This window comes from Tupaia chinensis, unplaced genomic scaffold, assembly GCF_000334495.1.
Source record: "Tupaia chinensis unplaced genomic scaffold, TupChi_1.0 Scaffold144952_1, whole genome shotgun sequence".
NCBI classification, from domain to species: domain Eukaryota; kingdom Metazoa; phylum Chordata; class Mammalia; order Scandentia; family Tupaiidae; genus Tupaia; species Tupaia belangeri.
The window spans coordinates 5,629,717-5,644,299 of NW_006204812.1; the positions used below are offsets into that span (position 1 = coordinate 5,629,717).

The 14,583-nt window shown below is 39.6% G+C and overlaps 1 long non-coding RNA gene across 1 annotated transcript in view; it reads right to left on the bottom strand.

Moving 5' to 3' along the window:
• Positions 1-12,789, bottom strand: part of LOC106733787 (uncharacterized) — a 20,779-nt gene extending 7,990 nt beyond the window's left edge. The window contains exons 1-2 of the long non-coding RNA XR_001369682.2: positions 12,732-12,789; positions 12,187-12,237 (exon numbers count right to left, since the gene is read on the bottom strand). This is a non-coding gene — a long non-coding RNA (uncharacterized LOC106733787). The remainder of the gene's footprint in view (positions 1-12,186; positions 12,238-12,731) is intronic.
• Positions 12,790-14,583: the final 1,794 nt, after the last annotated feature.

A 14,583-nucleotide genomic window follows, 5' to 3' on the forward strand; every position in this document is an offset into this window, starting at 1 on the left:
CCCTATGTTGTGCTAAAGTCTGCCTGTCAATAGCTCCCCAAGTTGATATTCATTTTATTGCGGACCCACCTAGAATATTTTGTCAGTAGTGTTGTCATTTTTCTCCTAACAGCCTTAGAGATTTGAATATAGTAATTGATTCTACAGTTTGCCCCTGAATATTCTTTAGTAGGAAGTGGAAATGGTTCTACCATAACAGAAAAACTGTAATATTGAATAACTATACAACTCTCTTCCTTATCAAATACCAGTTGACAGAATAAATCTAAAGTTGAGTTTAAAATATTCTAGGCACAATCTCAAAAATATTAAGATATAGAAATGAAAATTTATGTAGTTATTGATGATGTCTTTATATTAACTACAAAATAAAAATAATCTAAGTGTCTAAAATAAGGGAATTAATAAATTAACTAAAACTTCACCATCTGATATAGTACAATCACTAAAATTCATTTTTCAAGTTATGGCTAAAGATGAGAAGTTCTCAAAATAATGTCAATTTTCAAAAGTAGGATTTAAAACGATATCTAGAGTTATTGTCCCAATTTTGAGGGGGGAAAAACACATAAAGGAAAACATATCCATGAATAGATATGCCTCAAAAAAAAAATAAAAACCTCAACATTCTAGTAATAATAGATTATCTTTGATGTTTTTCCTTCTAAATAATCTGCATATTTTCCAAATTTTCTACAATGGTCACTTACTATTTTTTTAAACCAGGAGGAATGCATTGTTTATTTTTTTTTAAAGATCATAATATGTCTAATATGTCACTTCTAGCAGATGCTTCTACCACCCATTTTAACCTCCATATTTCTTTGAACTCCTCAATACATTTAAGAAATCAGAAACCAGGAAAACAAGATAGCTGTGGCCTCTCTCCCCTACCATGCTCTATTCATTCTTGCAATGGACACTGTGGTCAAATTCAAAACTTAGATAAACAACACATTTTTAAAAGGCTGTCCTTATACAATGAAATTATTCATGTTTATCTGAAAATCAGATTTAGCCAGATATCCCATATTTTAACATGCTAAATCTACTCCAGCTCTTTAGATGCCTTTCTGACATTTTCTAAATGTAAAATTTTCTCCCTCTTTCCTATTCCTATTAATTAATTAATTAATTAATTAATTCCTGAATTAAATCACTCACCAGAAATCCTGCCTTTGGGTGTGTCTCTGTAAAATCTGAACAGAGCAGAATCTTCCTTCCCTTCCCTGACACAATATTTTTCTCTCTGTCTCTTCAGAGCTCTCTTAGTTATCTCTCTGTCCCCACCAATTTCTCAAAAATTGTTACCCTTTACTTTTTCATGAACTACTTAAAAAATAAATATTTTCAGGATTTTCTACAGTGTATAAAAGTATTACTAATACAGATAATAACTATAATACAAAATGGACAAAGCCTTAATGTATAGTGTTGATAAAAATATGTTGGTAAGAAAGAAAGCAACTATGTTTGACAAAACCTAAAACTGTGCCATTCAACCTAGAAAAATTGGCTATAATAGAAATAGTGACCACATACACACCAAAAAAAAAATCCATGATTTCAGAAATTATTATAAATGATATTTATTATTGATAAATAGTAGACAAATTTAATCCTCATTATATTTATTTATTTTTTTAAAGAATTGTTTTATCAGAGAGGGGCAGAGAGAGAAAGTGAGAAAGCAAGCCGCCGGGTCCAGTACTTGAACCATAGTCAGCCATGTGGGAGTCCAGTGCTCCTAACCACCATGCCACCTGCCAGCCCCAATCCTCATTACATTATTTAAAGATAATTGACTGATTAGTAGAAAAATAATTAAACTGAAGATAAAATTGGAATGTGTTTAATGATATTGATCAAAGATGTAATTGACTTAAGAAAACCTCCTTTCAATAAAAATTCAACTATAATGAAAAAAATCTGAAGAAAATCATTTTATTCAGTCTTTAGAGTCAAAGATCAAGATGTAAAAATTCCCAAGGTTAGTTTTGAGTTGATGGACAGTTTTGGCAAAGTTGTGAACAAAACCAGAGAGATGTTGATCCACTAGTGGTGGTGCATGTGTGATATTAGAGCCACATGTGAGATCTGGGTTCATACCCCAGGTTGACCTGAACATGCCAGGCACATCAATGATCCTGGCTACCAGAGGAAGGATTATGGTATGGCAAGACTCATTTCAAAATTGAGTTCTTTCGGGACCAGCAGTTAGCGTAATGGCTATGTTGCTGGACTCCCACGTAGTCGACCGCGGCAAGCCGCCGGGTCCAGTACTTGAACCATAGTCAGCCATGTGGGAGTCCAGTGCTCCTAACCACCATGCCACCTGCCAGCCCCAATCCTCATTACATTATTTAAAGATAATTGACTGATTAGTAGAAAAATAATTAAACTGAAGATAAAATTGGAATGTGTTTAATGATATTGATCAAAGATGTAATTGACTTAAGAAAACCTCCTTTCAATAAAAATTCAACTATAATGAAAAAAATCTGAAGAAAATCATTTTATTCAGTCTTTAGAGTCAAAGATCAAGATGTAAAAATTCCCAAGGTTAGTTTTGAGTTGATGGACAGTTTTGGCAAAGTTGTGAACAAAACCAGAGAGATGTTGATCCACTAGTGGTGGTGCATGTGTGATATTAGAGCCACATGTGAGATCTGGGTTCATACCCCAGGTTGACCTGAACATGCCAGGCACATCAATGATCCTGGCTACCAGAGGAAGGATTATGGTATGGCAAGACTCATTTCAAAATTGAGTTCTTTCGGGACCAGCAGTTAGCGTAATGGCTATGTTGCTGGACTCCCACGTAGTCGACCGCGGTTCACGTCCCAGACCCGGTGGCTTAGAACTCACGCCGGGCACATGTGCGTGCATGCACAAGATCCCGAGAGGAGAATGGAGAACGGATTGCAGCGTGGCCATCCCCTCTGGGGTGTGATTTCTCGCTTTCTGTCTCTCTGTTTCTCTCTGTCTGGCGAGCGCATGCGCCCTATAGCAAAAACCTCTCAAAAAAAATTGAGTTCTTTCATTTTCTTTTTTTCTAATGTCACCATTAAACTTTTTACTGTAAATAGAAAGATTTTCCTAATTAGGCAAATAATAAAACACTGGTCCAGTTGGATGAGTGACTGAAAAATTTGGTGGGCGAGCATTACAGACCAAGATTAGAGAGGCTGAAATAGTAGAGAGGCATAGATATAATCATCCATTTATTTAACTCATTCAGCAAATTATTTTTGTGCACCTATTTCATTCCAGGTTTGTGTTAAGCACTAGATCACACAGATGAGTGAAGCATTGCTATCTCAATGCTTCCCAAGAGGTAGCAGAGGTACATAGCAACTAGCTATATTATCTAAGATGATACATAGACAAGGTGTAGCATGGGAAGAAATCAGCTCTAGCAAGAGATGTGGTAGTCTTCATAAAGGAGATACTTTTTCAGAAAACAAGAAATATTCAGATGTATCCTTTAAAAGGTAGAGCATCTCAGGGGGTGAAAACAGATTTAGATAAGGACCAGAGGCCAAAAAGACCCCAGGATGTTTAAGGGAATGACCAGGCTGCTATGGTTTGAACGTGTTCCTCAAAAAATTGTGGTGAAATGTGATTGCTATTCTAAAAGTATTAAAGGAATAGAGCAGTCTCACTATGGAATTAGGAGATGAAACCTTTGGGAGGTGATTAGGATTAAAGAAAGTTATCAGGGTGGGGCCCTCATGATCGAATCATGGGGGCTTTATAAGAGGAAGCGATGGACACAAGTGCTTGCAAACAATGCCTTGCACTGCCTTGAGACTCTGCTGAGAGTCTCCACCAAGGAGACCCTCATTAAGTGTGGTCTTTTGAACATGAACCTCCCAAACCATGAGCTAAACAAATCTCTACATTTTATAAGTTATCCAGTCTATGTTGTACTCAGTTGTGAGTGACAAGAAAAACAAACAAAACACACAAAGAAACAGACCAAAACACAGGCTTTAGAGTGAAAGGACCTCAGAGGGCTTGAGAGGGGAACACATGAAAATGAGTCTGAAAAGCAGGTAGGAGCTGGATCCATCAAGGGCTCTTTAGTCCATGATATGAAATTGGGACATTATCCTTCACTGATGGAGAACCACTGACTGGTTTTTTAACAAGAAAACAGCAAGTGAACAAACGTATCACATTTTGGAAAGATCACTCCAGTGTAATATGTTGAGTTAATTACAGGAGTCTAGGTTGGAAAATAGAAAGTAACTACATATGTGAGAGAAACTAAAATAACATCAGACCTAAACCAGGAGGAGTGGGAATAGAAGGGCATGTACAAGAGATGATGAGAGCATAGAACTAAGAAGTTAGGATGTGTACAAAAGAAAGGAGAGATAAAGAGGATGTCAATGTTGGCTTGGATGGGAAATAACAGCACCAACAGGATAGAGAAGAGGTTTCCAGGGAGGAGAGACTAGAAGATCAAGTTTAGACATGCCAAACTTGAGATGCCTTTGGGACATCCAAATGGAGATGTCTTATAGCTATTTGATGTACAGGTCTGAAGCTCAGTAGAGAATATCTGGTCAAATATTTCTATATGGAAATTGTATCTCTGAGTTTGTGAATTATCTCTGTATGGGGCACAGATACTAGCAATATAAGAAAGGTGAAGTGAAAAATATTCAGAAAAGAATCAGCCTGAGGAGAACCAGGATCCTGATTACCAGGGGACAAGGAAGGATGGTGTGTCAAGAAGGGATTGATTAGCATTGCCAAAATCTATAGCAAAAAGTTACATCAAACCATTGCAGTGAAGTTTGAGGGCAAGACATCAGTCAGTCAAGGGAGACAGATTGTACTCCATAGGTAAACTTGCCAACAAACAGTATGTCTGGTTCCGTATATACAGATGCAATTCTTAAATTTTAGTGGAAATCAAGGATGTTTAAGTATAGGATTGTTTGACAAGGGCCATATGGGACCTCATTACCCAAAGGTGGGCTGCCCATCTGATAAGGATGTAATAAGGTCCCAGAAATGGATGGGAGATCTGTACAGAGATCTCTGAACAGTTTGGATGAAAAATACTTTGATTGTAATGTTTCTTGCTATTTTATTTTTAAAACGAAATTACTCTAGACAAATGAATAATGAGACCCCCCAGGCGACCCCTTATTTGCCATGTTGTTTGTGTTAATTCTTGTAACCCATGTGTTTTAATATCCTCACTCATAAACTTGGGACATATCATCTGTCCTATCTACCTCACAGGGAACAAATGCAGTGTTTTTTAAGTGTTTGGGAACATTAAGAGAAAAAGAAGGGTAATGAAACAGGGCAGGCCTGTAGTTCTTTGCTAATATTTTACTAGGTCAGCTTAGGCAAACTAGCTTTTACATTTGTGAAACGAAGGGATAACGAGATGATGTCTAAGGTTCTTTCTGTTTCCAATTTCAATCAGGCTGTGATGACTGTTTTCTTCAGCACGATCACCATCACCATCTTTGCCAGGTATAGGCTGGCATCACAGAACTGACAAAGGTCGGAATATAATCTCTAACTCAATCCTTTCTGTCTCCCAAATCCATGCTTTTTCCACTTCTGACAGCATTCTGTGCTTATGCTGGCCATTCTCATTACAAAACTCCTCACTTAACCAGTTAAGTTCCTACCACTATGTCTTTAAGTAAATTGGTGATAAGCAAGGAGCTTAAAGGGAGATGTCTTGTGGTGTATTGTGGTGCTCTCAGGTATTTTCCAATAAATACCAGTGATACCACACTAGAATAATGTTACTCTATTCACACAAAAATCATACATTATGGGGACCAGCAGGTGGCATGGTGGTTAAGGTGCTGGATACTCCCATATGGCCAACCACGGTTTGAGTCCTGGACCTGGTGGCCTGCTTTCTCACTTTCTCTCTCTCTCTGTCTCTGTCTGGTCAAATTAAAATAAGTGAAGGAATAAATAAAATTAAATTTAAGAAAACCATACATTAGGTAAAAGTCATTAAACAACAGGACATGCTACAAAATAAAAATCTGACATAATCATTTTTATTTATCCTGAACACTACCATGAGTGCACAATAAAGTACACATTTATAAACAAAATATGCAGTCTTGTGTGATTATTAACAATTTGTGTAGTAAATACTAACTGGCTGTGGGTATAAGACAGAGAGTGACAAAGGGAGTCCCCACTATGGAGAACTGGTGGCATGTCTAAATAGTCACTAAACAGGAAAGTTGTAAAGTGGAGGGTGGCTGCATTCAACAGGAACTCTTGATTCATAAGGGAGGGTAAAAACAGTCTTCTGAAGGCCTGACTTAGGGTCAGTCTCAGCCCTTTCTTTGGCATGTAGCAGAAAAGGTCATTTCCCCTTTGGGGGGAATGCTCAGTTCTGCATGTACAAAGGTGTGAGCTGTTCCACCCTGCAGATTCAGAAGGTTATAAAGAGGATGATGTGAGATGAGGGAGGCAGGCTGGGAATAGCTGTGCATGTTGTGGGGCTGCTCTTTCTGCAAGGTCTGCAGCACCTGGTCCAGCAGATTGCACAGCGACTCTGTTGCTTTCTGATGCTGTGGGGCTCAGCATGCCTGTGCTGTGAGCTGGTCCCCACAATGATCTGGGTGAAATACCCCTCAGAGGGCCTGTGTTCTCCCTCCCATTCAATCTAAATATTTAGCTTTGAGCTTGCTTCAGCTGTGCTTTGGCAAGATGTGTTTGGGAGGGAGGAGACTGCTCAGAGGGGGCCCCTTTGAAGCCCCGGGTGTCCTACAGTGATGTGGGCCTGGGCCAACCAGTTGGCCTTTGAGGCCAGCAGCAGGTTTGAGATACTCTGGGGGCTGCTTACTTCAGCTGATGGGGCCTAGAGTTCAGACCTCTGCACAGTCATGGGCTGTTCTAGGAATAGAACAGAAGGCAGAGCCACAGGTACCAGTTCAGTCAGCCCTAAAGCAGCCCTCGACCTTTGCCTGAGGCTTCTATAAGCCCAGAAAATCACTGGTCTGAGGATGAAATGTGGAATCTTGGCTCCAAAGAGGAAGAAATCATTATCATAGGGCCCTGTGAACTCTGGGTTGCCCCACTCACTATCACTCCCAGTGAATTACATGAGAATCCATGCTTTATGTCTTTAAAACCTTAGATTGTTTGGGACTATTTCCACCAGGGTCATAGGACTCATTAACTCAAAGCTAAGATGCTGCTGGGTCCCTTCAGGTTCCCTGCTCCAGCACACCAGCTGCCACAAAAGGAGTTCCCACCGCTGGCAGTCGTAATGGACCTGATCTCAACGAGGAAGGACTGCTGCTGTGCCATGGTGGGAGTGAGGGGCAAAGGTGGCCCTGGTGATGCACTGGGCACCTGTAGTTCTGCTTTGCCCCATGCTAACTAAATGTGTGGGTTTAAAGGTCTGGTAACCAGGGACTTTGAGATGAGGGAGGGCAGGAAACATGCAAGAGAGATTGCAAACTGGTGATGCAATAGGGATGATTCTAAAAGTATTGTGGACCCCAATAGAGGATAAGTGTCATGCATTTCAGAAATGATTACACTACAAGAACTAGAGCTAGTCACACCAGTCTTTCTTCTTGTATGTTTCCTCAGGCATTGCAAACAATCCGAATCTTAGAGAGGCTGTGCCTAGACACACTGACCTCACTGGGCAGCTTGAGGATCTGAGCAGGGGTGGAGAGAAGTTCTTAGTGCCTACCAAGATCCCCTTCACTAGGCCACAACTTCTTCCATCTCTGGAGAATTGTGGCCTACTAATTGGGAGTCACCTCCCCAGGATACGCTGCATCTCCCTCTACTCACCTCTTCACCTCTCATGCCTCAAACAAAGTCTTTGATACAGTATTGGGAAAGCGTCAGGTTCCACTGTCTCAAGGTGAGACCCAATCAATAATGTCACTCATGCTCCACTGGGATAGGTGGACTCCAGCTGGGACCACAGGCTTATAGTTCTTCTCTTGTCCAGAACTGTTCGTTTCCCTTTTCTCCAAATAAAACACTCTAATCTGGTTTCAATCTGTTGCTAGGCATCAGCTGAGAAATCCAGTGAAATCCACACTTGCCATGCTAGGCACTATGTAAGTCATGTTATATATAGTATGTCATGTGATCTTCAGGTAAACCTATGAGATCAATATTCCTATTTGCCTTTATATTAAGCTGAAGGACATAAGACTCAGGAAAGTTAAGTATCTTGCTAAAGGTTGCATCTTCAAGTCTGAGTTTGTCTCCAAAGCCCCTGCCTTTCATTCTTATTCACTCTTGCTCCCATAGTGGTAAACCCGTTGACTAGAGGAATGGCATGGATAGGAACATCAAGGAAACTTAGTGAAGCAAAGGCTCTGGAGAGGTTGCAGAGAGGAGACCATGATCTGTACACTTCCGATGCATATCAATTAAGAGAACATCTAAGAACTGGTTGTGAGGAAAAAATGCTGTTACTATAACATGTTATCTCCTTATTTGAGGTAGCCAGGATTTAGGTAAGACATAATAGAGAGAGAAAATGGGGAGCCATTTAGGAAAACAAAACCCCTAATAAAACAGGAAATCACGTTGACCTAATGATTACTAGAAAGAATATAGCTTTATTTTTAATACCCCCATTTTTTTTCCAAATCTCTCCATTGAGAGATGTGTCTTGAATAAATTGATGTTCTCAGGGAAGAGTATTCATTTTGGAGGTTGCATAGTTATATGTATAATTAAATTATGAAATGTGTGATCATGTAGTTAATGTTTCCCAGGGGGATGGTTACCACTGAATCTGCAAGAGCTAGCACAATATCCTGGCACATGTAAGTTTTCAGAAAATATTTGTTGAGTCAACAGAAGGAAAGAAGGGGAAAAGAGGTAAAGGAACAAAGAGAAGAGGAAGAGAAAAGGGAAATGAAAGAGAAAAGAGGAGATGAGGGGAGAAATGAGGAAGATAGGAAGACCGGAGAGCTTTGAAGGGGGAAGGAGAAAGGAAGGAAGGAATTCCTTCTTTCTGACTGATTATATACCCATGATGATACATTGGTCCAACCAGAGGTAGGAAAAACACACTTTTCCCATCAAACTTACAAAGCCTATGGCATTTGTCTTAAGTGAGTAACTCTGTTTATAGAGTGGTAAAGTGTTTTGGTTGTTGTCGTGATGGTGGTGGTTGTTTTAATGATTTTGTGTGCAAAAGTATAAAACTCTCTTGTGGATTTCAGTTCCTTCCCCACCTCAACCCATGGTTAGTTCAGAAAGTTGAAATTCTTTGATTGTCCCTCTAGGTCTAGTAGATGCTTCTTTCTGCCATGCCTGTGACACAATTGAATCACTTTGTATTTTGGTTCCTCTTCTGAAACAACCCACTTCTACCCACTCCTAAATAGCAGGAATTACAAGCAAATATGTGGATGGGGGGGGGGAATGTGTGTGTGTGTGTGTATATCCCAGAGTCACCTTTAATGCATTTTTCAAGGCATATCAAAATATCTGTGGAATTTGTTGTGAAAATTTGACCACATCCTAGTTAGCATGAGGTTAAAATTAACAATAACATGTGTTTTAGGGATCTCGATTTGCAAAATATTAATAGAGTTCATGGGCAGTCAACTGCAATAAAGGGAGGAAATGAAGTTTATAGTGAAAGACTCTGGGGATTACAGCCTTCCCTACCCCTGAGCACATTCTTATCCCAGAACTCAAGGTGAGGTAAAGGAGGCCATAACTAAAACATAGGAAGGAATCTAAAGGTTAACATAATGGGTCTCTTCTTTCCTTTGGGAATGATTGCAATGCCTAAGAGGTAACCTCACCCAACCTTGGCTGCTTTCTGGCCATTCAGAGACTTTATTACTCAGTTAGAGCTCCCCAAATAGGGGCTTACAACAGGACTCATAGCTTCTGAATATCAGCAGAGAGCCCAGACCCATCTCATAATTTTTCTGCAAATATCATCTTTGCTGGATGATCTCCAGCTAAATTGCTTAATCAAGAAAAAGTCATGGAAAATATCCTGGATTGAGAGTCAAGAGACATGGGTTTTCTTCCCCCTCTGTTACTGATTCTTGTGTGACCTTGAGGAAGTCATTTTTACCTCTGGACCTCATGCTCACCTAAACAGAGAAATGGTAGGACTAGGTGCTCTGTAAGGTCTCTTTATACTCTTTAATCTGTAGTTTAATGTGACTCTGATTCTAATCCAATGAATTTTCTTAGGAAATGTTACAATGATTAGATAAGGTAAACAATAATTACCTTATTCAGATCCAGGTGTTAAAGCCAGGAAACATTACTTCAAGCTAAGGAAATCTTGATAGTGAAAAGGGTGGACTTAAGTTCAAAGACTGAATAGAAGTATTATAAAATGGCTAGAGAGGGGAGAGCTCCATCAAGACAAACATAAATGCTGAAATGTAAAGAAACAAGACTTGATTTGAGAGTTAATGGGAGAGTGAAGTAGTTGGAGCAGGTTGAAGGAAAAAACACAAGAAGAGAACACCACTATGTCCTTCCCAGAACTTCATGTGAGAAGGGAGCTTTCTGGGACTATCTCTGGGGTCACCTTCAGTGTCATGCTTCATGGTAGGATATGGGGGATTTTTTGGTTTCAGAATGTCAAAATCTATGAATTATCTAGACCTTTTCAAATTAGGGCCCTCCTAGTCTCACTTGCCCTTCTGGTGCTCACATAGGTAAGACTTGGCTTTCTCCTTTCAGTTAGTAAGTATCCTCCTCTTAGTTCTTTTCACATGAGCTCTCTCGCAGGCCTCTATCATACTCACTCTCTTCTTGTAAAAAGAGGTCATTCTTCTTTTGAGAGAGCCTTCATGAGGTTGATAATTTCCCAGGATGATGACCTCAGAAATCCTCTGAGCCAGGGACTTATGGGTATCCAGGTCCCAAATCAGCCTTGCTCTTGGTGAAGGTAGTTAGGGGCCTTCAGCCACTCCCATCTTTGGACCAGTGGAGCTTAGATGATTACATATGCTTGCTAAAATCCACTGACTGAATTTGATACCCAGAAACTCTTAGTATATTGTAATCTATTTTGCCACAGTGAGGCATAGTATGCATCAGGTAACCCTGCTAACATCTCTAGTCCCTTTGACCTTGTTCTTAGGAACTAGGACCTACATTTGTATCTTTCTTAGTCATGAGGTTCCACTGTTTTTAGTCTCCTGCCTTCCCCCAGACTATAGGTCTTCCAAGAACTCAGCCATTTACCTGTAGTATTGATACCTTGCCTTGTGCTTGCCAGAACTTGAATTCTTCATCTGACTCATGAACATTCAAGCATGGGTCACCTGAACTACATTCTAGGCTGCTCAGCCTCCCATTTCCCAAGGTCCACTTATGTAGCATGCTCTTATCTCCTAAGTCTTCATTACTCCTTCTGCCTGCTTAAACTTGATTTCTGACTCTTAGTGTGTGAGCAGTTGGTGTAACAATGGTCCTCACAGAAAATTAGAAATGTTTGTTATTATGAAGACCTTATATTACTCTCATTAAAAATCTTCTTGGGAAAGAATCTCATGATACTAACTCATATTCTTTATGAGAACTATTTGATAATGAGCTGATAATTTTTAGTTGTATAATCAGTTGTTGTGGATTACTGGAACATTGAGAAATAAAAGAAACTATGTACCATCTATTTGGTTCTTTTATTTACTTGTTTTTAATTAAAGTCAGGATTTGCACAAAAATTGAAGTATTTTAATTGTGCACACTTTGTGCCTTAGTTTATCTATGTGCAGTTCCTGGCCAGAGGTAATTTGTTCTCTGAAGATAATGCACACTTGTCTGAAGGATCAGAGCTCTGTGTACTGTCCTATACACCCTCCCTGCAGACTCTGTCTTGCTCAGTCTGTGGTAAGGGATTATCAACTGGTTCAGACCTGCTTGGAGGGAATCTAGAACTGGTCATTTTCCACTGGTCCTTGGTCCTAAGGAGACTAGCTTAGATACTATTTATCCAGAAGTCTGTGAGGTGGGATGCTTTTCAACCTCCATGGCAGGTAGAAGATGTCTACTTCCATGTCTCGCCAAGCAGATGAGACACATGTGATACCATGGGAATAGTCAGGATTAAGATACTATATCTCCTTTAAAGCCCATGAACTGAACCCCTTACCACATTCATTGAGGTATGATATCACAATGTATCACATCATTTTTCATTTAAGACACACCCACCTTTTATTCCTCCAATGGGCCCATGCAGTTGGAATCCCAGCATATATCAACCTGAAAAATAGCATGTTATTTTTCAGTTTTGGCTCTGTTGAATTTGTGATGACCAAAGCAACACTTTTATCATTTTTACTCATTGACAATCGATGAGAAAGGCACCCATGAAAGGTCATGCATCAAGGGGAGACCACCTACAATCCTAAGTAACCCAGGTCTGGGCTCCCCAAACACAAGTGACAATGTGGACAAAATTTCTTCTGATTCCAATCTCCAAGTCCTCCACATTTTCTCCCCTTCTAGCAAGTTCCCTTAGCAGCCCAAATTCCTTTGACAGGTTCCACATGTGCTGAGGTTCTGAGGGCTGTGGAACTGCAGGGAGTGTTTAAGAGAGGAATTAATAACTTCTCATTTGGAATCAGGAAGAATTAACTGATTTAACTCAGGAGATTACAAATAATAGAGCCTTTCCAATGGTGGGATAAAAGGAAATCACATTGCTATTGCAGTAGGCAGCTTTGAGTTCTAATCCTGTTTAGGTACTTACTCACTTTGCTATCATGCACTATTCTTTATTCTCTTAGCCAGGATATATTTTTCTTGTTCTCTTTCTTTCTTTCCTTCTCTTTTTCTTTCTTTCTTTCTTCCTTTCTTTCTTTTTCTTCTTTTCCTTCTTTCTTTCCTTCTTTATTTCTCTTTCTTTCTTTCTTCTTTTTCTTTCTCTCTTCTTTTTTTCTTTCTTTTAGAGAGAGAGAGAGAGAGAGAGGAGAGAATGGAGAATGAGATTTTTGCTATAGAGCATGTGCACTCCTGGAGAGAAAGAGAGAGACAGAAATTGAGAAATCAGCCCCTCTAGGGGGATGACCTTATTGCAATCCCTTCTCCTTCATTCTCCTTTCTGGATTTTGGGCACACATGCATACATGCCCAGCGTGAGCTTCAAGTCACTGGGTAGGGACTTAAGCTGCTGTCGGCCATATAAGAATCCAGCAACATAACCATTAAGCTTCTGCTGGTCCCAGCAATAGTGTCTTTATCAATTAAATAGGAGTGATAATGTGCAGCTCAAGGGTTTACTGTGAGAGTTAAGTATACACATAGCTCTAAAATATCTAAATAGAATTTGGTACCCAGTAAGTGCTAACAATGTAGGAGCTATTTACTATCACACCATAAAAGAGAGTCAAAGCAAGTTACTAGAATGGTTTTTTCATTCTTTCTGGAAGAGAGAGTCCAATGAAGTAAATGCGATCAGAGATACGGCCTCATTAGTTCCAGGAAAATCTTATTTATTTTTTTTTTTACAAGCTTCAGGAAAGCAAAGACAAATAACTGCTACAAAGTTTAGAGAAGGGTTAAAGGCTGAATTCAGGTGTCACTTGTCTTGGAGAGAAGTAAAGTTTCCCTGCCTCACATCTTTCACTGCTTATATCACACTTATGCCACACAAACACACGTGAATGTGCAAACACATGTGACACACATACGTGCACACACACGCACTCGAAAGCAAAGCTCCCACTCTAAGCTTGAGCTACCTCGTGTGATCCCTTTGTCCCTGTTCTGTACTCTGCATTGTGTCAAAGGAGAATGAATTGATGTTTCAAGCTTGTTGAATCTCAACTCATCAAAATAGTTCGGGTTACCCCCTGTGCTACTTTACAAGGCATTTCAGGCATTTTTCCATGGGGTTGGGAAATCATGTTTCCCTGTCATAAACAGGATCAAACCCCAAAAGACTGAAGCTCAATTTCAAACTCAGAACCCAGGAGGTCAGAGTGGGTTCCATCACGGAAAATCACTAACTCCCTTTCCTCAGCAAAGCAAAACACACTCTAGGAGAAAGAAGGAGTTTTAAAGTCAAGCACAGCAGTTTCTAATATTTTTCCACTTGACTTTTCTTAATTAGTGTTGACTAGCTTAACGAAGCAATTAAGGGGCTTATTTGCTTTTTTAAATCATATGAAATTTAAGAAACCTTGAAATAGAAGAAATATTTGTCCCCAAGATCTTACCCCACAAGGGATATCAGTTTGAACATTCTCCAACCACTAAAAAGTGAGAACAACTGGCCCTGCTCTCCAAGTGAGGCCCTAGCAAAACAGAGCATGCAGTAGCCAGCGCTACACAGAAACCCACAGTTGGCGAATGCCTGCTTCTTAAATGTGCTTCTAGGACTTCATGGAAAACAACAATGGTAATTAGTTTTTAATAGTAATTAACTTTAACAATAATATGAATAATAGTACCAGCCATGTATTGATCTGTGTGTAGCAATTGTGTTGCACATGTTTTTTATATGATTTCAATTTAAGTCTATAAGGTTCCCCCCTTTTTTGAGAGGTTTTAGGATCCCCCTTTTTAATTTTATTATTATTATTTATTTTAAATACATTCAAAGAA